The 23,601-nt window shown below is 46.6% G+C and overlaps 1 pseudogene; it reads right to left on the reverse strand.

Moving 5' to 3' along the window:
• Positions 1-23,601, reverse strand: part of LOC138489425 (zinc finger protein 271-like) — a 394,913-nt pseudogene that overhangs the window by 344,653 nt on the left and 26,659 nt on the right.

Consider the following 23,601-nt stretch of genomic DNA (forward strand, 5'->3'; position numbering starts at 1 on the left):
TGGGCGGAATAATCACAGTACATGCAAAGTCCTTGAACCTGACATCGGTTTCTTTCTTCAGATGTTAAAGGACCCCTGGCAGCTCCTATCTGCATTGGTTCAGGGGAGTCTTGGTTCGTATCCGCTGAGTGTTGGTGAGTAGGTGTTGTTCTGGGAGGTACTGTTCTGTTTCTTCTTCTCTCAGCCTTACGCTCTTGTAGGTGAAAGTCAATCTGTACAACAAGTCGATTAAGGCATCAAGATTATGAGGTCAAGGAACTCTACAGATCTAATATTTTAGCTCTTCCGATATGCCTCTTCTGTATAATATTATACAGGCCTCATTTGACCAAGTTGCTTGGTTAGCCATTTGCTTGAATTTAGTGGTCACTTTCTCGAGCCCTCGTGCGGTGGTGGCGAGACCATGTTCTCAGCGAGCGATTGTCCAGGGGAGAGACTCATAGGGGAGGGTCATCTTCCCTTTTTGCAATCGGTTCCTCACAAGTACTGTGTCCTCTACTTGGAGGTCACTTGGGGTCACTCTCCAGACTTTATCTTCTTTGGCGTTATGTTCCTGTCTTCGGCGTTCCACTAGTTCGAGGTCCACTGGTGGTGGCTTCCATGAGTGGTGTAGAAGTAGGCTTGCCTGAATGGTACCCCAAACATCAAGGCAGCAGGGCTCACACGGGTTGCCGAATGCAGTGTTTGCAGTTATGACCAGAGGAACCTGTAAAGTTTGGGTAGCCAGGGGCGTCCCTTGTCTTTTGCAATCCTCACTGATTTGTTGATGGAGGCCATGAACCTCTCGGCATTCCTGTTTGCTTGAGGCCAGTATGGGGTGAGGTGGTGGTGCTTGATTCCCAGGTTGTCAACAAAACGCTTAAAGTCCTTGCTTCTGAAGGGTGAGCCGTTGTCACTTCAAATGGAGTTAGGTGTGCCATGAATTGCAAACATCTTCTCTAGCGCAGTGGTCCCTGATGCAGCATCTGTTGAGTGCACTGGCTCCACTTCGGGGTATCGTTTGTACTCGTCGATGGCCACCAAGAGGTATGCCTCATTGGCGATGGTGCAAAAATTGATGCTTAGGGCATACCAGCGGCGTTTGCTCCTCAGGGAGCAGGCAATGGGTTCAGGAGGTCCTGGCCGTCGTGTCGCCAGGCAGGCTGTGCAGGTTTCAATGAGGTGCATGACCTTCTGTTGTATGTTTGGCATCCACACACAGGATTTGAGGAATGCCTGTGTCTTTACCGCTCCTTGGTGGCCTTCATGCACCAGTTTGAGAGCTCTCTCGTGGAGAGTGGTTGGCAGTATTATGCCGTGTCCTTTGAGGATGAGGCCTTCCAGCGACACAGACAGTTTATGGCGTATTCCAAACAATGCTCGTATAATTTCTTGTGCTTGGGGTGTCTTCTGAGCAACTGCTGTGAGAAACATTTTCCACTCTCCCGTCAGGATTACTTTCTTTGCTAGTTGGAGGTAGGGATCTTTATCAGTCTCCTCTGTGATTTCCTCGATGTTCATGGCTTTGGGCTTGGCACATGCTATAACTTGGCAGACATGTACTTCGGTCTCCTTGGCTGCTTCTCGCTCTGCCGGCGGGGTGTCGCGACAGGAAATCTGCTGGGTTGCGGCGCTGGCCTGATACTGTACCTCAAAATCAAATTGTTGCAGCTGGAGCAACCAGCGTTCAATCCTAGCTGTGCGATGCAGTGCTGACCCTTTGAATATGGGGACCAACGGCTTGTGGTGTGTCAGCACTTTTACAGGATGTCCCAGGATGTACACGTGGAAGTGCTTGCATCCCCTTATGATTGCTAGTGCCTATTTTTCAATGTGAACATAGTTCCGTTCAGTCGGGGTGAGCGCTCTGCTCGCGAATGCAATGGGAACTACTGTTTCATCCTTATCTGTTTGAGAGAGGATTGCTCCGAGCCCTACCGGGCTGGCATCCACGAGTAGTTCTGTGGTACGCGTTGTGTCAAAAAATGCCATGGTGGCATCACTGGAGAGAGAGTCTTTGATTCTCTGGAAGGCCTTTTCCTGTGTTTCTCCCCACTCCCATGTTGTCTTTGTTTTCGTGAGCTCTCGTAGAAGAGCGGCGATGGTCTCCATGTCGGTATTGAATCAACAACAATATGTCGCCATCCCCAGAAAACTCCTAACCTCTGTTGCTGTGGTCGGGGCTTGCGCATTCTTGATGTCTTGAACTTTCCCTGGGTCGGGTGACACACCTTTCTCGTTGAAGACATAGCCGAAAAAGTTCAGTGTGGACTTCCCAAATTCACACTTTTCTTTGTGTAGTCTTAAACCCGACTCTTCTAGCCTTTGCAAGGTAGCTGCTAGCCGAGTGCTGTGTCCTTTTTCGGTTTTGCCGTAGATCAATATGTCATCGCTGACATTCGTGACTCCTGGAAGATCCTGGAGTACCTTGCGTATCTCATCTTGGAAAACTTAGGCAGCCAACGATATGCCGAAGTTAAGACGGCGGTATCTTCGTAGCCCTAGATGTGAAGAAAATGTCGTAATGTAGCGCGATTCTTTCGGCAGGCGAATTTGATGGTAAAATGACCGTAGGTCAAGTTTGCTGAAGACAGTGACACCAATCAGATCGACGATCATCTCATCTATTGTCGGTGTTATGTGTCTTTCTCTTCTTATCGCTCATTAGGCGCATGTCGAAGCATATGCGCACCATCTGGGGCTGTTTTGGCTTCGCTGTTACTACCATGTGTGATACCCAAGGGGTGAGCCCAGTGGTCTTTTCAATGATCCAGAGGTCTTCAAGTTTGTTTAGCTGTGCTTCGACCGCTGCTCTCATGTGGTAAGGTACTCTCCGATTCCGTACCGCACGTGGTTCTATTGTGGGGTCAATGTGGAGTTGTACTGACTTTCCTTTAAGGCATCCAATGCCCTTGAACAGTTTCTTGTGCTTTGCTAACAGTTGATCAATCTCCTTGGACTGGATGGCATAGTTGAACTGTATGAGTTCCAGTCGTTCTGCTGTCAGGCAGCTGAGCAGGGTCTCTAGGCTGGCATCTACAACATGAATGCGATTTTTGCAGTCTTTCCCATGGTGTGTGAGAACTGGCTTGAAATACCCCACTATGAGGAGTGGCTTTTTGCAGCCGTAGGCATATAGCAGTATGGGTCACCACCGAAGGGAGTGGGGGGTTGGGATCAAGCTTGTCATACCTGGTGGTCGGCATGACATTCACCGTGGCCATTGTGTCGATCATCATCCTTACGGGGATATCTCCTACTGTCACGATGCAGCTTTGCTATCACTGGCTTGCTTGCCATGTGTGGGTTTGACTGCTGATATCATATGGACCTTTCCCCGCCGTGCATCTCGTTGCCTGTATGCATAGTTAGGGGACTGTTTTCTGCTTGACTGTCAGTCATCGCTGCTGTCACTGTCGGTATCTTCCCCTTCTATTGCTCGAGCTTGACCTTTTCTGGTTTCTCGGGTCTTGCCTGGTTTTCTCCACTGTCTAGCGGTCGTGCTGCTCTGGTTGGCCTGGTGGAGTGTTGCGTGGTTTTGCGTCCTTTCTCCAGCCCTAGGTATTTCTCTGATCTTTGGGTCTCTGGGAACTCTTGCACACAGAGGCATAGTGGTTTACATTGCCGCATTTGTAGCAGGTTGTGCCGTATCCCGGGCAAGGTTCTCACTTGTGTGGCTGTCCACCACACGACGGGTAGCTATTTGGTCGGGTCGCTGATGGCCCTTGTGGGGGCCTATGTTGCCGCAGGGCGTTAGCAGTTGTCATGCTGTTGCAGGGCGTTTCGGAGTCCAGCGGCAAGAGGCTGATTATTTGCTCCATCTCAGACACGTGTTCATCTGTTCTTTCCCTTAGTCGTCCCATGGACAGGATGGTGTCCAGTGAGAGGTCAGTCTCCGATAGGATAGATCTTCTGAGTTTTTCTGAGGATAGGCCATGAATTACCTGTTGCCTCTCAGAGAATTCTTCGTCCGGAAAGTCACAGCTCCCGGGGGCATGGATGAAAATATAAACACAGAAATTGTTACAGACGGGTTGACTGTCCAGAGTGCGGGTGGGTATCTGTTTCGGAGGAGCCCTAAAGACACGGAGTAAAACTTAAAATGGGGCAAGATTCGAGCTCAGAGGCATCGGCTATTTAAAATCTTGAAAAGGCCTAGTTAGTTATATCCAGACGCGATCCCCCAGGCACCAGAGGCTGTAGTTTATTTGGAGAGGGTTCAGACCTACCAAAAAACTTATAAAACCTTTGCAGTCATGGAACATTATGAGGAGTTTCGATTTATGAACTTGGACCAATTGTGAATCTGTTGGTTGTCTTCATTATCATCAGTCTGGCTTCAGAGCTGCCAGAAGCACGGAAACTGCTCTCCTGAACATCGTGAAGACCTGCTCTCCAACCTCAACTCCAACACCCCCTGTGTCCTCATCCTGCTTGATCTCTCATCTGCCTTTGACACTGTCAACCATTCCATCCTGCTAAATTGTCTCCGTGATAAACTGGGTAGCACCGGTCAGGCCCTGGCATGACTGACTTCCTTCCTCTCTGACCGACCCTCCCAGATCCAAAATGGGTCCTTCCTATCTGCTATCTTTTTCTTTACCTGTGGTGTCTCCCAGGGGTCTAAGCTCTCTCCCTGGCTGTTCAACCAATACCTGGATCTCCTTGCCCACTGCATTGCTGCTCTCTGCCCTAACTTTCAGTGTTATGCGGACCACACTCAGCTCATTTTCAGGCTTCCTTCGGCCACCTCTTCTCCGTCCCTCATCTCTGACTGCATGTCTGCTATCCAGGAGTGGTGTGCCGCCAACGACCTCTGCCTTAATGCCAGTAAGACTGAGATTCTCCTCATCGGCACACCCACTCCCTCCTTTCCTGTAACTCTCTGGCTGGCCTCTCTTGGCCCTATTCCTGCTCCCACCTGCAAGGCCAAAATCCTTGGCGTCATCTTCGACTCCACACTCTCTTTCTCTCCTCACATCTCTGAAGTCTCTAAGAAGTCACACTACCAGCTGCACCTCCTCAGAGGTATTCTTCCTTTCCTCTCCTTCCCCCAGAAGTTCACTGTCTCCAGAGCTCTGGTTCTCTCTAGACCGGACTATTGCAACAGCTTCTATCTAAATCGGCCTGCTTCTACCCTCTGCCCTCTGCAACTCATCCAGAACAGGACTGCGAGACGTGTCCTTGGCCTCAAGCCCAGGGATCATATCTCTCCAGTACTCAAGTCTCTGCACTGGCTCCCAGTGGCTGCGAGGATTAAGTTCAAAACACTCTGCATCGTCCACTAGGCCTTCTGGGACCTGGGGCCTCAATACCTTCAACTCTCTCTTCCAAAATATCTTCCTTCTCGAGCTCTTCGCTCTTCCACCTCCAACTCCCTCAGTTGGTGGTAGATCTCTCTCTTCGGCTGGGGCCTCCCTCTGGAACAGCCTCCCCGAAACTTGAGGAGAACCACCTTCGGTTCCAGAAGCACCTTAACACCCTCCTCTTTGCTTCTGCTTTCTCTCCCCCTCTCCCCTGCTGAATTCCTGGCTGATACTGAGATTGCACTGGTTACCTGGCCCCTTCTGATCTCGAGCCCAGCCAGATGCACACCTGCACTACCTCCCTGGCAACCCCTGTACCTGGGGACTGTTTTCTGTATCCCTACATTCCCCCCACCAGCACTTACTTTAGCACTCACCCTGCACTTGCTACCTGCTGGCCGCTCTTTTATTTATCTGGTTTATTTATTATCCCATGTACTGCTCTTTCACCCCCCCCTGCACTTTTCTTCCCCCTCCCTTGCACTTGCTCAATCTGAATGACACCTGGCCTAGTAAGATCATTGTCTGTTTTCCCTCTGCCCCCCCCCCCCTTGCCTCATCATGCCTTGAAACACCTGTGTATAGGCGCGTTATAAATGCCATATCATATCATAATTGCGCTCCCTGGGCCATGGACTAGCGGCCATAACAGAAGCCGTGGCAACACTGGTCCTCCAGATACTGGAAAATGTTGTGCCAATGATTTTGTCCAGATAAAAATGGATGCGGAGGACTTAACCACACCCTTGTTTACAAGGCTATCGCTATGGAATGCTTTAGGAAAATGTGCAGAGGCTCCTCCAGAGTAAGACCAAGAGCGTGTGTTTTTCGGCCGCTAAGAATCGTTGCACTAGTTGTCAGACTTCATTCTGAAGGTGCTTATAAGCCATTAAGCAAAGTTATCCACAGCCCGATCATAAAATCCAAAGGCAGATGGTTGTTAAATTTCGATACTGGGCCCTTAAAACTATATGGCTAAATCGAGCTGCGGAGCATACCCGACGCTGATACACATGAAAAAGCTTTGAAAGCCCACCAAGAGCTGGGTATTTCTCAATGGACACCCCTGTAAGGTTGCACAGTTGGCTCTCTTTGAGGAGTATTTCTATAGATCCATCAAAATACTCTACTTAACAATGGGTGTGGCAGTATTTCCTGCTAACATATGAAGCAGACATTTTTTGTACACAGCGATTTCTACGCTATTACCAATCTAAATCGCTCCCTAAGGGCTACAAACCATTGCTACCACGTGTTCAATAACAAACAGACACAGCTGCCATTTATTTTTAACAATAGAGAGTCAAACGCTTAGGGAGAAACCTTCAAAAGGTTGCGGGCATAGCTAGAAACAGACATCCAGAAAGCTGCTGTGGGGATGGTTGTGTGTAAACAAAGCATCGACTGTCCCACGTGCTGGAAATGTCTCCCGGCGAGTCACAAGTGTTCCGGGATAATCTTTCGGGTGTGCAAAGTACCCTTGTCAACATGGATAAAGAACTGTGTTACATGACGACTGGTAGACCTCAAAATCAAACCGAGGATAACATTGTGAAACGACAGAGGACAGCCAAGAGAATGTAACCCACCAGACAAACTATATTTATGTCTGGCATTTAACTGATGACAGTTGCTGGGAATTTGAGGGGTACTCATATTTGGCTGATTTGGCTGAAGAAAAGTGGTTTTTAACACAAAAACAGGGGTTGGGGGGGACCCCCACAGCCACCCCCCCCACAAAAAAAAAATGTAAAAAAAGAAAGATACACATTTTCGATCCTTTTGTTTTCGGTCCTTTGGTTTCGATCCTTTGACCATTCAATCCTTTTGTAGTCGAGCCTTTGACCTATAACCGCTGATTTTGTTAGCACTTTTGTAAGAAGCAAATTCACAGGCTACATTTTTTTAGCTCATAATGCAAAAAGCTACAATGGCTACTTTATACTTAAACAGCTGGTGTGGGAGTGAATTAAAGTGAAACTTATCACTCAGGGTGCTAAACTGGTTGTCTTTGTGGTACCTTTACAAATACAATTTATTGACTCCTTGAACTTTTTACCCATGAAGGTCAACAAGCCCCCAAAAGCTTTTAGTTTTCCCCGGTTCAAAGGGCTTCTTTCAACATGGCGGCTAACCAGAAATACATAGGCTTGATCCCACCCTGGATCAATATGGCGTACAATGCAAGATACTTAGCAGGAAACAGTTCATGGCATGATAAAAAAAGCGAACAAACACGGCATGTTTGACTTTCACTAAGAGTTAAGGGAAACTGTCAACATTTTAAGACAGGCATGAAATGTGTTCAGGGACAGGATCAATCAAATGACCCTTCGTGAAACACTTATAAAGGGTGGGTTACACATGTCATATGTCGACCTTTCACAAGTATCATGCTGGCTATTGGTTGTATGCAGATCAACAGACAACTGCATCTAAAACTTGAAACAATTGCGTTGGTGCTCTAGGGTTCATACCACGGGTGTGAGAAAGTTTATTCCACAGCATCTTTTCAGTGGCTTTTATGCGTTACAGAAACCAAGAACATTGCTATTCAACACACCCTAAGTGGCAGCGGTTGGAAACGCTACAGTACATACTGGCTGGTCAGCTATGCACTGGTTCAGGGGGTGAAAACAGCCTACGAATTCAATGGTTGCTTTTAGCATGGCTGTTCCGATTGTTACCCTGTCAGGGGTTTCAATATTTTGACGGGTATTACTTATGAACAACTGTATAGACATCCTGTAGAAACAGACATTCCTATCCAGTCAGGGTGTTCGAGTCATCAGTATCTGGGAACATGAGTGGCATGCGATGGTGCAGAACAATCCAGAAGGGGGGTGTTTTCTTAAAGAGAGGAAACTGCCTGACCCAATACAGCCCCGAGATGCACTGTGCAGTGGCCATACGATGCTTTAAAGTTACAACATTGCATCCGATGGTGAGCAAATACACTACCTAAATTGTACCAGTCTATACCCCTCTGTGAGTAATGACGAACCCTAGTCTGTGGGGTATCCTAGATCATCTGCAACAATTATGGGGATATAGACCAATATTCCGGTCTGATCAGGTGCGTGGCGTTTACTTACCTGTGTTGCCCTATAAATGCAATGGCAAGCTGATGTTTCCACTGACTTGTTTGCCCCTTAGGGCGTGATTCCCTGCCCGCACCCCTCGACCCTAGGTAGGGCTGTGTGGTGTGGGCACAGAATCAAAAATCTCAAGTTATGATGAGAGGCGCCTCAGGGGTTCCGGTCTAGCGCTTTGACAGTTTCCCTGAGTGTTTGCACCTCTTGTCATAATTTACCAAAATTCAGCCAGAGAATATTGTGTAGTTCGTTTTGACTCAGAGAGACCTCATTTTGAAGCATTACTCAAAAATGTGAAGCTGACACTGGAAGGTAGCAAGTCAATATATTTAATATAATTTCTGATGTCTACCAGATTTGATCATCATTACAACAGCTATGATTAACACAGTAAAAATGTAGAATACTGTCAGATAGAGAGCCAGCATTGTCGCATAAGCTATAAGCATGATTTGCATTTAACAAAGATAAAGTACAATTCATCATTCTGAAACACCAGCTTGAGCAATCATGGAGTTCATGTTATGTTTGTCTAAGCTATACTGTGGTATGATCAGGAGTGGAGTGACATAATAAAACACGCCGTCAGCCTAACATATGCAAAAGAGGTTCAACCAACACACTTGAAACTCCCGGTCTCCTGGGCTTCCTGCTCCGACCTGCTATTGACTGCTCTTCCCAGCCCCCCACAATCTCGTGGTTTGCCTGCTGCGGAATCTCCCTAGCCTTAGTCTGTTGTGCTTTTATATTAACCCCAGTGACTTAGCCTACATGTACTATGTGCGTCACTTCCTAGGTCTGGAGAGAAAGTCTAGAGTCTGAATCTGCTCTTATGCTTCAGTTTGCAGTGCACACATTATTTACCTATGTGAGAACTCAAGTGAAAGGTGATGTCTTTGCTTCTCGGTTATTTCCATTGAAATGCATGGCCTTCCGCTCGATGAACAGGCAAGGTGCTGTGTTTTTTCCTGGCCTACTTTGTATGCATTATATCGAATGCATTTCTGAAGGGGTTTATTGCTTTGGACGCTTTAACCACGCTTTAACCACACATGTATTTTGGTACCCTGCTTCCTGTCTATGGCTGCTTTCTGCTACGAGCCCATCTAACACAGGAAGCTGATACTTGTGGTTGGCTTAAGGGGGAAACCGTTCACCTTTAGTTGACCCAAACGGCAAGTGCCTGTGGGTTTACAGTTAGTGTCTGCTTCTGTCTTTTGAAAGCCACACTTGCATTGTGTGTGAATGAGTGTTTTTTGCCCAAAGAACATCCATAGCTTATTACTATGATGGTGCCAAGACCACGTTTATTTTCAAGGCATTAAGTCATTGAAGACAAACGGCTGCTATTCTGTGGTTAGGAAGAGGCATCTATCATGTCTTGTTAACCGCTTTTGCTAAAGCCACGGAACAAGCTATGCGCTTGCATTCCGTGGAACTCATAAGCGTTGTTTATCAATGACAATATATTGTCTACAGTAAATGTCTTACTTTGTCTTTCGACAGTGGCCTTTGCTGTACAACGTGCAACCGTGTTCTTCGTATTCACCACACACACAGTGAGTGAAGTGGTCTAATCTGTGGCACACCTGCCTTAGCTCGTTTGTAACCTTTGTAAATCATGACACCACCTTGCCGTACATGCGTTGAGTCAAAACAGGCAGGGCGCGGGCACACTGATGAGGAGCGAAGGCTGACAGTGACTTTCCATATGATCGAGATACAGGTCGCTTTGAAACAGGGTTAATGTCTGGGGCGCATACACAAGATATGACATTTTAAAATAATCACCCTCAAGCTCTTCTGCAGTAGTATTCAAATGTTCCTACAGCGGAAACAAGGAGCGTCTGGCTTCTCAGCATGGTGTGTGGATGATGCTGCTAAACAGGCCGACATAGATGATCATTACAAAACATCAGGGCATATGCTTGCCTATGGAACACATTGAGGACAGCCCTGCTCTGTGGTTATTGGCAAAGCTTGGCCTTATTTTGTTGTGGGGTACGTTTGCACAAAGAGTTAATTTGCCAAACACAACCATCATCACAGACCCCGGTATTCGATCATTCTTACGACGTGAGCAGCTGCGTGTTCATAGATGATGAAATGGCTTGTCTATCCTGGTGCTACGCTGCGGAGTATCCAACAACTTCAGACAACACCAGCATATTCATAGCCACATTCACAGCCACTCATGTGTGCTTGAAGCTGTACACTGAGATTGAGCAATTGTAAGAGCAGGATCTGTATCACAACATTGATAGTGTTATCTTTGTCTGCCAGCCCAGGGATGTCAACCCACCCCCCAGCGATTATCTAGAGCATCTAACTTCGGAGCTACCACCCGGCAATTACATCGAGGAGTTTGTATCTGCAGAACCTAAAACATATCCCAATCGCACATCTCTAGGGGCCGTCAGAATGAAATTGAAAGGCATACCGCTGAACGTTAACAACATAGCCGAGATACATTTTGACAGTTTGAAAGATCTGGTGAAGTCGTTTGTACAGGGAGTTGCATGGTTGCATGTAGCACCCCGTGGTCTATCGCCGTTACACAGCCGTGTATTGTGCATGATAAAAACAAATGGAAAATTAGACATTCAGCATTGGGCTTGATAAAAGGACGCTGGCACCGGGCGGCTCGATGCACACCTATGGCTTTTAAGTTCATATTACTCTTTACCCACCCCCTCACTATTCCACGGTGCCCCTGCTGCCTATACTTATGAATGACCTATGCCCGCATGAGACACCTTCCTCCTAACTGGCTGTCCGAGAGTTGGTTGTTTGATTGTGTAGGTTTAATTTTCCTTTTATATTAATTTGCCCATGTTAGAACTTTTTCTTTCCTTTATGTATTAAATATGTATTTTTTCCTTTCTACAATGAACTGTCTGCACAAGGATAACCTTTACGCTTTCTGTATTAAATATGACTTTTTCTAATAAATATTTTTTCAATTCATAAAATGGACCGTTCTTTATAACATTATCCCATTTATTGTGTTTAATTGCACACACTGATTGTTTATTTGAAAAAAGATGTTATTCCTACGTGTAACACTACATTGTTTGGCAGATATTGAATGCTATGTTTTTCTGTAAAGAAGATGTAGTCCACACCATGGGATAGTTGGGGAAAATCACTATTTGGAGTTGCCTGCTACTGAACGGCTCTCCTGGCCCCTCCTAATTTTAAATATTCCAAGTTATTCATGGTGATTTTGAGTGATCTTTGGTTGAAAGAAGTAACTTGCTATTTGTTTAACGAGACACTAGGTGTTCACCATAGGTGAAGCCACTCAACAGTTTACAGTTGACGATGCAGGCCCTAAACCCTTCCATAACTACCAACACCCCTTTGTCGTAAAATATGCTCGACAACTTTACCACATACATGTTCATGTAATAACCGCTGAACATAAAGACATAACTAGGTTTTATGAACAGAATTTCATTAACATTTAGACCATCCATTTTGATTCAAATTTTATTCACATTAAATAGTTTGGGTTAGCAGATGCTGTACAGTGATCCTTTCGGCTGCAAATTCTGAAGTATCAGCAATTACTTCATACACAGACTGTCGTTCACTGCATAGAAAAGCAAACATGATAAGTAAACAGAACATTATGGCAACTAACATTAATAGCCTAACTAAACACATATGAACACTACATGATATGATAGGTTATATATAATGTGCTTAATACCCAGAAGTTTCCAAATGCGCAACCGGGGATCAAACCTGTGGTGCTCTGTGACGTATTGCTTCCAAGGCGAGCACGTTGCCCCTGAGCTATACTCCCGAGACTAAATGTTCATGTTCAACAATGCACACCTATCACAAAGCATACATTATATATGTTATAACAAAACAGGAGGGATGGGCGCACTCTGGTTCCCTGCTCAGTATGCCTCTCCGCTACTTGATCTTCTCCTCCAAACGTTTTCGGTGCTCATCACCTCATCAGGGAGGCAGTCCTTACTTGCAGCTTTCAGTGCGGATGTTCTCAATGAATGTACATTTTGCAACAAGGACTCAATGAATGTACATTTTGCAGCTGTATTGTCAGCCTGCAAGGAACCTGTTCAACCCCCATCAATTCATCCACATAGGGGTGGTTGGTGGGAGTAGTACACAGTGTGGCACTCTAAAGCAGGGCATGAGTAACCCTGGTGCAGCTCCCCGTTGTAGTCTGGAACTCTCACCTTTCAGGACTCCCTATATATTTCCCTGCAGCCTGATGACTACAGCTGCAAGAAGTCCTTGCAGCAGAATTAACACTGATTATCTACACCTGCACTGGCTGTTGTCTGCAAGTGGAGACTGCCTCCGTGATTAGCACAGAAACCCATTGGAGGAGACCATCAGCAGCTATGAGGTGAATTGTGCAGGGAACCAGACTGTGTCCCTCCCATCCTGTACAGTTATGTCTATGGAACTCTGGAAGGTGGTAGCTTCAGTATCCAATAAGGGGCTGCACCAGTGTGATACATGCCCTGTTTGGAGTGACACGCTGTGTACTACTGCACCCCCACCTCCTCCGCATCATCCATACACTGGTAGGGTTCTTCTGCGGTGTGGGATGTCTGATGTTTTGTCAGGTGTGGTGCCTGATTAAAGTGCTTACCACCTTCGATGCACTCATAGGGCTTCCCAACTGTATGGATCCTTTGATGGGTCGTCAGAGCTGATACTTTACTGAAATGTTTCTTACAGTCTTTGCACCCATAGGGCTTTACCCTAGTATGAATCCTTTGATGGCGTCTCAGAAATGTGGACCGACTGAAGCCTTTCTTACATTCTGTGCACTCATAGGGCTTCTCCCCTGTATGGACTTTATGATGGTTCATCAGAGCAGAAGCTTGACTGAAACTTTTCTTACATTCTGTGCACTCATAGGGCTTTTCCCCAGTATGGATCCTTTGATGGGTCATCAGAGCTGATGCGTTGCTCAAACTTTTCTTACATTCTGTGCACTCATATGGCTTCTCCCCTGTATGGACCCTATGATGTGCCCTCAGAGCCGATGCTTGACTGAAGCTTTTCTTGCACTCTGTGCATTGATAAGGCTTCTCCCCTGTATGGATCCTCTGATGCTGGTACAGAGTTGAGCTCCTTGTGAAGCTTTTCTCACACTCTGTACACCGGTGTGGTCGCTCCCCATTATGGATCATTTGATGCTTGGAGAGACTCGAGCTACTAGTGAAGCTTTTATCACACTCTGTACACTTGTATGGTCGCTCTCCTGTATGGCTCTTCAGATGCTCGTACAGATTTGAGGTATGAGTGAACCTTTTCTTGCACTCTGTGCATTGATAGAGTTTCTCTCCTGTATGGATCTTCAGATGTTGGTACAGAGTTGAGCTTCTAGTGAAGCTTTTATCACACTCTGTACACTGGTATGGCCGCTCCCCAGTATGGATCCTCTGATGCTGGCACAAATGTGAAATCTGGGTGAAGCTTTTATCACACTCTGAACACTTGAACGGTCTTTCCCCAGTGTGAAATCTCTGATGTACTCTCAGGTGTGACACAGAATTAAAGTGCTTGTTACATTCTGTGCACTCGTAGGTCTTCTCCCCAGCCTGGATCCTCTGATGGCTGCTCAATCTCTGTTGAAAGAAGCAGAGGCAACATGCATTATTTTATGTCAATGTACAATGTAAACATCAAAGATAGTGCCGAGCTGTTCATTCTCATTTTACTGTACCCTCACAAACTCACAGAGTGAGTGATCCCGAGCTAAGGCATTTCTGTCTTGCATCAGATGAACTTTATGAGTGAAAAGGCAGGAGCTTGAAACCTCAGCACAGTCCAATCCTCAATGAATATAACAGTATAAACCCTCCTGAGCCTTCACCAATAAAGAGCGGGAAATTGCCAAAATATATTTGCTGAGAGCATACTTCACTGATTTACATGTACAATATTGACAGCAAATCTAGTAGAATGTTCTCCCCACCCTCGCCCCAGACACGAATGGGTGAGACCTGGTTATGAATAACAATAATACACTTCTTATATAGAGCTTCATACCCATTGGGCTCAAATAACAGAAGACATTATTTAATAGAAGATTATGGGTTGCAAGTTATCATCTACAGGAATATATTCCAGCTAAAGGTTCAGGGTGCTTTTGCTGCATCCTGTGAATTAGTGGTGTTACAAGTGACATGGAATTCTGAGAGTGCCCTGAGTTAATATTATGTGAGAGTAATGTGAAGGCATCTTGAAGTACGACACATACAAAAGATTCCAGGTTCAAAACAAAATGATTTATTAACTTAAATGTCCAGATGGTAGAAGGCCTAACTCGCCCTATCCTAAGGTGGAATGTCCCTACCTGAATGAAATTAACAAAAGTCTGAGTCAAAGAGTTCAACTTAAAAGTCTGTCTGTGTCCAAAACCTATCCTTGCCCTCACAACGAAAGCTAAACAACGTGTATGGATGTCATTCATAAAGGAAATGGCGAACAACACAAAGTTCTGAGCTTCTTCTAGCTCCTAGCTTCCTCTTCAGCTCCCCTTCCCCAAGTTCAAGAAAGTTCCACAACGGTTTTAAGATGACCTTTCTCAGGTTCAAACAGTTCCACAAACCTTGAGGTTCCCTTCCCCAAGTTAAAGGCACTACAGTTCCACACAATCCTCGGGGCTCCCTTCCCCAAGTTCAGATTAACAGTTCAAATGAAAAAGGGTCTTGAGGTCCTATCCTCAAGACAGCATTTACAGTTCCCCAAGTCTCAGGGTTCCCTTCCCAAAGACTTTGACGTAGCAACCAATGTTTCATTTAGTTTATTCAAAATTCAACTTAACTCCAGGTCAACCTGACCCTACTCATGGTTTGCGTCACCAGATCACTTACAGTGCTCCTTTTTAGTTTGTTTCACAATGTCCTTGGCTTTCACAACACAGAGCTCACTGTTCTAGGTACAGTTGTCAGACCACGCGGTCCACCCATCTCAGGTCGCGCAACCAGGACACCTTGATTCTTCAGCCCACACAGGCTCTTCTGCATTTGCTCCTGTGTTTCCTCTCGACTTCATGTGCAGTCTTATTCTCTTTTGGCTTTCCCTAGTCACCCTTGCAGCTGTGCTATAACGTATCACCCATCACAGATTGTGCAACCAGGACCGCTTAGTTCTTCAGCCCACAACAGGCTCTTCTGCATTTGCTCCTGTGTTTCCCTTTTTCAGCCTCTTGACTTCATGTGTAGTCTTATTCTCTTTTGGCTTTCCCTAGTCCACCTCGTAGCTGCGCTATAACGTATCACCCATCACTGGTCAGTCTTTGCCCTTGTCGCACTCCATTCATTCATAGGATTCACTTTGTGGTGGTATTGTTCATGCCCCACCTGTTAAACTCTTTTACACTTGCTTGCTTTCCCATATGTTGCAGTTGTGTGGGCACTTTGCCTATTTGCTTTCCCCATCAAGGTGTATTTTAACTCTGTGTTCACCACGTTTAGTTACAGGTTTTCAATCAATTTGACATTCAATGTGCACCGTTTAGCGTTGTTTCAACTTTCATTCAGCTCGCTATTCAATATAGCGCTGGTTTTAAACTTGTATTCAGTTTGGTAGTCAATACAGCGCTGGTTTTAAACTTGCATTCAGTTCAGTATTCAATATAGTGTAACTCATCTGAGTTTGAAGATTTCATTTGTGCGGCGCTTCGCTATTCCTTTGATGCCCGCCCGGAGCGCGCTGGATTCCAAGTGGCTTCACCAGCATTCACTGGTCTTCAGCATCTTTGTCTGGTGGCTCCTGCTGCCTCCTTTCACTTCTCCAGCTGTGCTCCAGCCTCTGCAAGTCCCACTTGTATGCCGGTTGGAATCCTGCCTGCAATGGCAACTTCACTGCTTCGGTGAGGACGTTGACAGCGTCCTCTCTCTCTTCTGCTGGTTTGCAGCCCCAGCTGCTCGATCTCTGCCACAGAGGCTCCCCCAGCTTGGGGATGTCGGCTGACATCCTGGCTCCTCCTCAGGTCCCACCACGGCTGCCTCTTCACGTAAAGGGTTCCCTGGTATCTCCCACACAGGCCTCCCTGATCCTCTCCCTTCTGTTTCACGGGTCTCCCTTTATACACCTGCAACCACTTGACAGGTTGCAGGTGTGGACTCACAATTGGATTTGCCTATCCATAATTAAAGGGACATGCCTGACCCTCACAGCTTTCTGCAGCCATCTTCCTCGTCCCAGTACCAAAGTAGTGAAATGAAAGTTGAGTGTTTAATACTTTTAGTCACCTCTTCCTCCTCAGAGTACTTTCAGATGTTAAATTTGGGGAAATAAGGGGAGCTGTTTTAAAGTAGCCTATAAAGGCCAGAGGAGCGGTAGGTAGGTCATCAATAGGGAAAGCGGGAACCATGTCTCGCCTGTGGGCACCCCACTCCCAATCCCTATCCCAAGGAACCTCCACCCAGGTGATACTTCCTCGCTTCTCCACCCCCAAGGTCTGGAGACAATAGTGATGGCCGGCCCTTGGCCACCTGAGAAGAGGATCCAAGGAGAGTAGGAGTGAGAATACCCTCAGGTTTCTCACAGTAAGCAGGTGCCTCAGAGTTGGATGTAATGGTGTGACCTCTGGGTCACCTTCAGATTGTCTTACTCTGACCCTGTAACTGACACTAGGATCTTACAACTGGACTAAAGCGATTTGGAACAAGTCTCTGAGGCTTCAGAGTTATTTATGTTCAGCCAAGCAGGTAGAGAAATCTGAGGTGGAATGATGTGCCCTGCTGTGGAATGTACCCCAAGGTGGAATGTGTCCCAAGGTGGAACGTACCTCCATAGTTGATAGCTTCCCATCTAGAATTGTATGGTTTCTGTGACTCCCCTGAAACCCTTTAACACTCCCTAAGGGACTACCATAGTGGGGATCATTAGGGAACTATGACCATCCTGTACACCATAAATGATAAAGTAAACCCCCGACCCCCGGAACAAAATGTGTACCGGACATCTCCCAAGCACCTTCATCTCCCTATCACCAGCCACCTCCTAGCATGGTCTCCTGACAGTGTGTAAAGGCTGTGTCACCTCCAGGGAATGACAGTCGCCTAATTAAGCCTGGTAGATAGGGGTCCGGATAACCTAAATGATAGTCACTCAATAAAGGCTGGCAGATGGGGCCTGGGTACCCTGGGGGCTGAGCATCACAGGCTACAGTGGGATTAAGGATCTGTAGCTGGTATAAGGGGGGGAAGGGCATGCACCCCTTCCCCTGCATTATGTCCACTCTCACCCACCAGGTCCATGGCCTCCTATTAATCTAGGAGTGAGCTTATCCCATTTTATACCATCTACCCCATGGAGAAGGCGATTGGCAGAGACAAACCTACTTCATTATCGGATCACAGACAGGACTGCATGGTCAGTGATTGGGGTTGCAAGTTTGACTACAGCAAAACAAAAGAAGTGATGGTTGGAAGGTTTAGAATTCATCTTAACCTCTGGTATTGCTCTGGGCAAACCTACAGACCATCGTTCTTCCCCTGCCAAGCCATTACAAAAGGGGAATGTCCAAAATAGCAGGTAGCCCTTTTATGGACTTGGCAAGGATAACAATAGCCTTGTAGAGACTCAGAGCAAGCTGTAAGGAAGGCATGGTATCAACAGTAAGACAGACATAAGCGACCACAGTTCAAGGGTGTTTATTGAACTTCAAAAGGGTTTGGAATCCTAAATCTACAGATGGGAGCAAGCTACAACCATCAAATAATAATAACGCAGTCCTAGTGGTGTCTGGACAAAATAAAAGGGCCTATACTAATAAAGATATTCCTAAGCCTTACCTCTAAATACAAATAGTGTGGGAAACAGCGTTACAAAAAGAAAGAAGCGTTCACAAAATGATATGTCAGGCCTCCCTTCCCCATGTTTTCAGCACGGGACAGGGTGTTACACTCGAGTTTAGCAGTCTCTGGCTTCTCTACCACAAGGATACAGTTCAATCATTAGCATCAGGGCCTTCTGTGCTCAACTCTCTTTGCCTCTCAAAGTCTCTTCCTTCAGAGGGCCTTCTGCAACAACCAGTTAGTTCTTCCTGTTGTTGACGGTCGCTGTAGATCCCTTGCTGTTCTACTCTCCTGTGCCCTGAAGCCTGCTGCACCAGAATTTTCTTCATACCTCCTTCAGAAGAGGAGAAAAGGCAACTGTCCTGTCACAGACAATGGTTCTCCCCGCAGCTGCTGTGAGCCGGAGAGCCGCAAAACTGCAGGACTCGAACCTACTAGCGACCGTGACTAAACTTGCAAAGTTTGGTCCAGACTGGAGGGTCAGTGAGTACTTGTATCACTTACCGTGGCCCCCTGGCACAACCGATCACTTTTACGCATGAGTATCCCTTAAAAGTATTTGATCTTGGCTCGGTTAACCTGCGCTTCCTAGCTATTCTTGCCTTTTGGACCCTACTTTGCATCCAAGGGCAGGGCCTACTGAAATAGCAGACCACAAATGAGAACTGTTATGTGTGCTCATTAATACCCCATGCCTCAGGAATTCCTAAAGTGCTGTTGCCACAAGAGTGGCCCGTTACAGAGGCCCAGTGTCTCCTACATCTTGCACTGTGCAGAATTAAAAACACTTCAAGCACACACTGTTTCATTCGTAATGCTGCAGAACGAGAAGACGTGCTACCACAAACCAAAAGGAGTGGTTTACATGAAGGAGCCTTTTCTCGTGATAAAAGGAACGTTATTTTTGGACAATAAGTGGCAAGAAGAGCAAATAATGTGCTAAGCAGAAGCACTGCAAGGACTCTATGATGTAAAATTGCAGTGGATTCAAAAAACATTCACCCTGATATGGTCACACCATATCACAAAACTAACGTGGGTCACAGCTCTCGAAAATCCATTCAAGCTACAGCGCGAAATCTAGTACGAGTTGTGCTTCTATGGAGAAGGAAAAACAGACGTGGGCACACACAAGAACTGTAATAAAACGCTTGTGATCCCAGACATGAACACTTACTGGGTTTGTGGCAAACAGGCAGATTTGCACCTTCCACAGTCTTGGAGGGGCAAATGCGCTCTGGCAACGCTGCATTCCATCCTGATGGTGATACCCGAGAGGCACATCCAAGGGGGGTGTTAGGCAGAATCCTGTGCAGTTCCCTTAGGGAGCACTGCAAAAAGATTAAGACTACAGGAGTAAGCAGTAAACCCAATTGGTAGCAGTCTGCACCACCCAGATTTACCTGGTAGCTGTGGCTGAGCAGTCAGACTTCTCTCAAGAAGAGTTAGGCAGTATGTGGAGTATACACAATAGGCACAAAAGTACAGTAGGGCAAACAAACACTGACCAGAGCTTTGTATAAAAGTATAGAGTTATTTATTTAAAAACACACTTGAAGTAATATACTAGCACTCTCAATCAAAAGCAAGTTAAATACACAGTCAGGTAAAGTATACACCACCTTCCTTAATAACTATCAGACACGTCAGGGTTCAAGCACACTGTTTGTTAAGACAGAAGTGAGCGCTTAACCTAGATGGCACTCCAATAGTTTAGGTTAAAAAGGGAGAGAAAAGGCGGAGCATAAAATAAAACAGTCCCCAACACTTTTTAAGAGTTCAGAGCAAAGAGAAGAAAGGCAGGTTATACTGTAGAGCCAAAGTTCATAGGCCAGGCCCACTTTAAGTGGAGCAAGCAAAATGTGCCCAGTATCACACGGTTTAAAGTGCACTAGACGTCTTTGCAGAGTGTTCAAAAGAGGTTGGGGTGATTCAAAAAGATATAGTTAGAGGTCTGGGGCCAACCCAGTATAGAAGTCAAGGATTTAAGGGTCACCTTGAGCAATCTGTAGAAAGGGAGGCCAGGCAGGACACAGGACCTTAAATGGGAAGGAAGCTCCAGAGGGGGCAGTTGTTCCTGGCAGTGATTGCAGTTCGTTGTTCCAGCCAGAGGCAGAGAGGATCTCGTTGTGGAGGAAGTTTGGAGTCGTTGCACTGCACAGGGGTGAAACCAGCCGCGGGGTTCCCGATTAAAAGGTGCGGTCCTTTTATTCGCGGTCAAAAGTGGTGAGCTTGGCTATCCGGCCGCCGGGGTGCTTGGCATGGGTGATTCGAGCAAGTAACGCCTTTGGAAGCGAAAAAGGGCGAACTGGTAGGTCCCACCAGCTCAAAGGGGAGAAGACTCTCCAGCAGAAGATTGTACCCGGTCGTTGGAAAAGTGGTGAGTTCGTTGCAGCAGGGCTTCACCGGCGGTGTCGTCGGGTTGCAGGCGGCTCAGCTTCTTCCTCGTCAGATTCTTAGGTCCTGTGGCGACTTCTGAAGTTCCAGTCCCAAAGGCCCTGCTTTTATGCAGAAAATCCCCCATTCATCAGCCTAGATGTCAATCACACATGCTAAGTGGTGAGCCGGCAGCTCACCACTGGGCCAATCAGAGTAGAGTGCGACTTGGGTTGCCGAGGCAACGCAGTCCAAGGTGCCTATTCCCCCCTCCACCCCTCCTATGGAACCCAGACAGAGTGGCACCACTTGGAGGGCTTCTGTGGAGAAGCCCGCCAAAATAGTGGAACAAAGGACTCGACCTTGGTCAGTGTTACAGAGACGGACACAAACGCCATTTTGGAACCGAGTTCTGGCAAAAAGACCCAACAGGGGAATTAATATTAAATAAAAAACCAGCGGTATATTTAACATTGCACCAAAAAGTGGTGCGCTTAAAATCAATGGGAAAATCCCATAGAGAATATTCCCGTTGAATATTTTGCATGGTAACCACTGCCACCAGCCAGAAACTCGACAAGGGGGGACTGGACAGTGCACCCTTGAAAACAGAACCAGGAGCAAATATATTAACACCTTCCAGTACTTCCACAATATGATGGTTTGTACTGGTTCTGTTCACAATTTTGGACTAGTAAAGCCAATGGTGACTTTACATGCCCTGTGAGACAGTAGTCAGTCCCAGGGTATGGAGTCTATGTTTGGGGGTCGCTATGTCACCCTTGTGTTACTGCACTGAGGGTGCTGTGTAACACACATAGGAAAACAGATGATGCCCTATGGAGTAAAAAGAGGTTACCCCATAGCCCATGAACACATGCCTAAGAGTGGGAGGAAAAGAGTCTCACTCTTAGCAGGAGAAAAAAACAAACCCCAAAAATCCAGCAAAGCTGATGGGGGACTTACTAGGTTTGGGAAATTAGCCTTATAAGAGAATTCTCCCTAACAGGGGGAGGGGGCTGCCGGCAAACAAGTATCCTGAGCCACTGCCAACAACTGAAGAACCCCCCACATTCGCCCTCTCCGAAGAACAGCTGCAAAGCACAAAGCACAGTGTCACGAAAAAGAAGATCGTCAAACTACATCTCCAAAGCATCTTCTGAACTCTTGGCACAGGTACCTGATCGTTTCAAACTTTTCACATCTGCTGAGACGTTTTTCGCGTCTCTCATTCCAAGCATCCAGGTGCGAGCGGAGCTGATCCAAATGGCCAACGACACAGAAGAGGGGTTCAATGTGATAAAGGTGGAGCTAAGAGCCCGGCGGCTAATGACAATGCAGAACAGGTATGTCCTAGACTTGTTAACAGGCATGGACGGTGGAGTTTGCTGAAATATTGGGAGCGCATGTTGTACAATGGTACCCTCTGCAGATGCAGACAATGGAACACTATCTCACGTAATAGCAGCAGTACATACCGTGGCGAACTAATGAAAGAAGGAGGAGTGCAGCCCAGCACATGGTTCGACAATCTGTTTTCATCGGTCCTGTCCTGGCTCGGAATGACTGTCAAGCTATTAATACCCACCATCGTTTTTCTTCTTCTGATTTTTTGTGTGTGCCAATTAGGTCTTAGGTGCTGTGCAAATGCGGTGCCAAACAGTGCAATGATGATGGTGACAATGGGCAGTGCAAAAGGAGTGGTGCACATGACGCATGAGGCGCAAGCACAAACAGGGGACGACTCAGAGCCAAAATATAGAATGACAGCTATATATATATATATAGAACACTGGGTACATTGTAGACACACTGTATCACACTACCACCCTACAACCCTGTGAATTGCAACGGTATGATGAGGTTTGGCTGGAAGTGGATGGGGGTTGTATCTACATGACATGTACCCCTGATGAGTATGCCCAGGCAGGTGAAAGCCTAAGGGCAGTGTGCAGGGCCTGGATGCCACGAAAGGTAACACCTGCATGGGATGAAGCAATAGCGGATGAAAATGAACGTAAGAGGTTGGGAGAATTACAGTATTCATTACTTAGGTAACGAAAGGGGGGAAACGTATAGGAGACAGGGTCGTTCAGGCCCCCCTCCCCTCTATTTGCGTCCCTGCATGCACACTATGCTCGTTCCATGGCTGACCACGCGCCTCTAGCCAAGGTACTGGACAGCATCGGGGTGACACATACAGGTGCAAACACCCATGAGAAGGTTGATTACGGACTCCATTTTGTACGAACACCAACTCCATTTTGTACCGGCTCTAGTAGGCCTCACAGAAGTGCCAGCCTGCAGGCCTGCACCTCTCCCCTGGGTCCGCAAACAGTTAGCCAACCACTTCCCCCTCCTTCTCCCCTGTTCTGTCTCTGCAGCAAGCCTGTTCTCACAGAAGGCTGAGTGTAAAATGTAACACTTCAAACACTGTATCTCACGTCTTCCTTTTACATCACTGCCCTATGAATGAACCCCTCCGCAGCTCCAATGTAGAAAAAACATCCGTCTCCATAACTCTGAATCGGCACCAACAGACCCCCAGGTTCAGTAACACAGCCCACCTTCCCCCTTGACCCCACATTCTATTTGATGTTCCAGTTGTGCACTCTTTGACCAAGCGCCACCCTAGCTCACCCCACCGTTCAAAGTCCACAAGGCAATATATTCTCTCTTATACCAGCATACTATTAAGCTGTCCCCCAATAGATCTAACAAAGTAATGGTTGTAGATAATCCTAGAATGTAACCTCAAGAAAAGGCACCTGGACCTGTGATTAACCCGTCTCATTTTGCATAAACTATGGTTATAAGATAACTGTTTGTATAGCAGTTGCAAGCCCCCAGCCCATGTGCCACTCTAGTTCACCCTCATATCACTAATCCCATGCAGCCATATAGAGTAGAACACCTGCATTAGATTCAAGGGGATGCTCGATGTATGTGTTTTTGAAATACTGTGTTAGATAAGGCACCTGAGCCAAAGTACCCTCACTCTTGGCGGCTCAGGTCAAATGCTTAAAAAATATATATATA

This window comes from Ambystoma mexicanum, chromosome 9 (assembly GCF_040938575.1).
Source record: "Ambystoma mexicanum isolate Mex_15411 chromosome 9, UKY_AmexF1_1, whole genome shotgun sequence".
Classification (NCBI taxonomy): Eukaryota; Metazoa; Chordata; class Amphibia; order Caudata; family Ambystomatidae; genus Ambystoma; species Ambystoma mexicanum.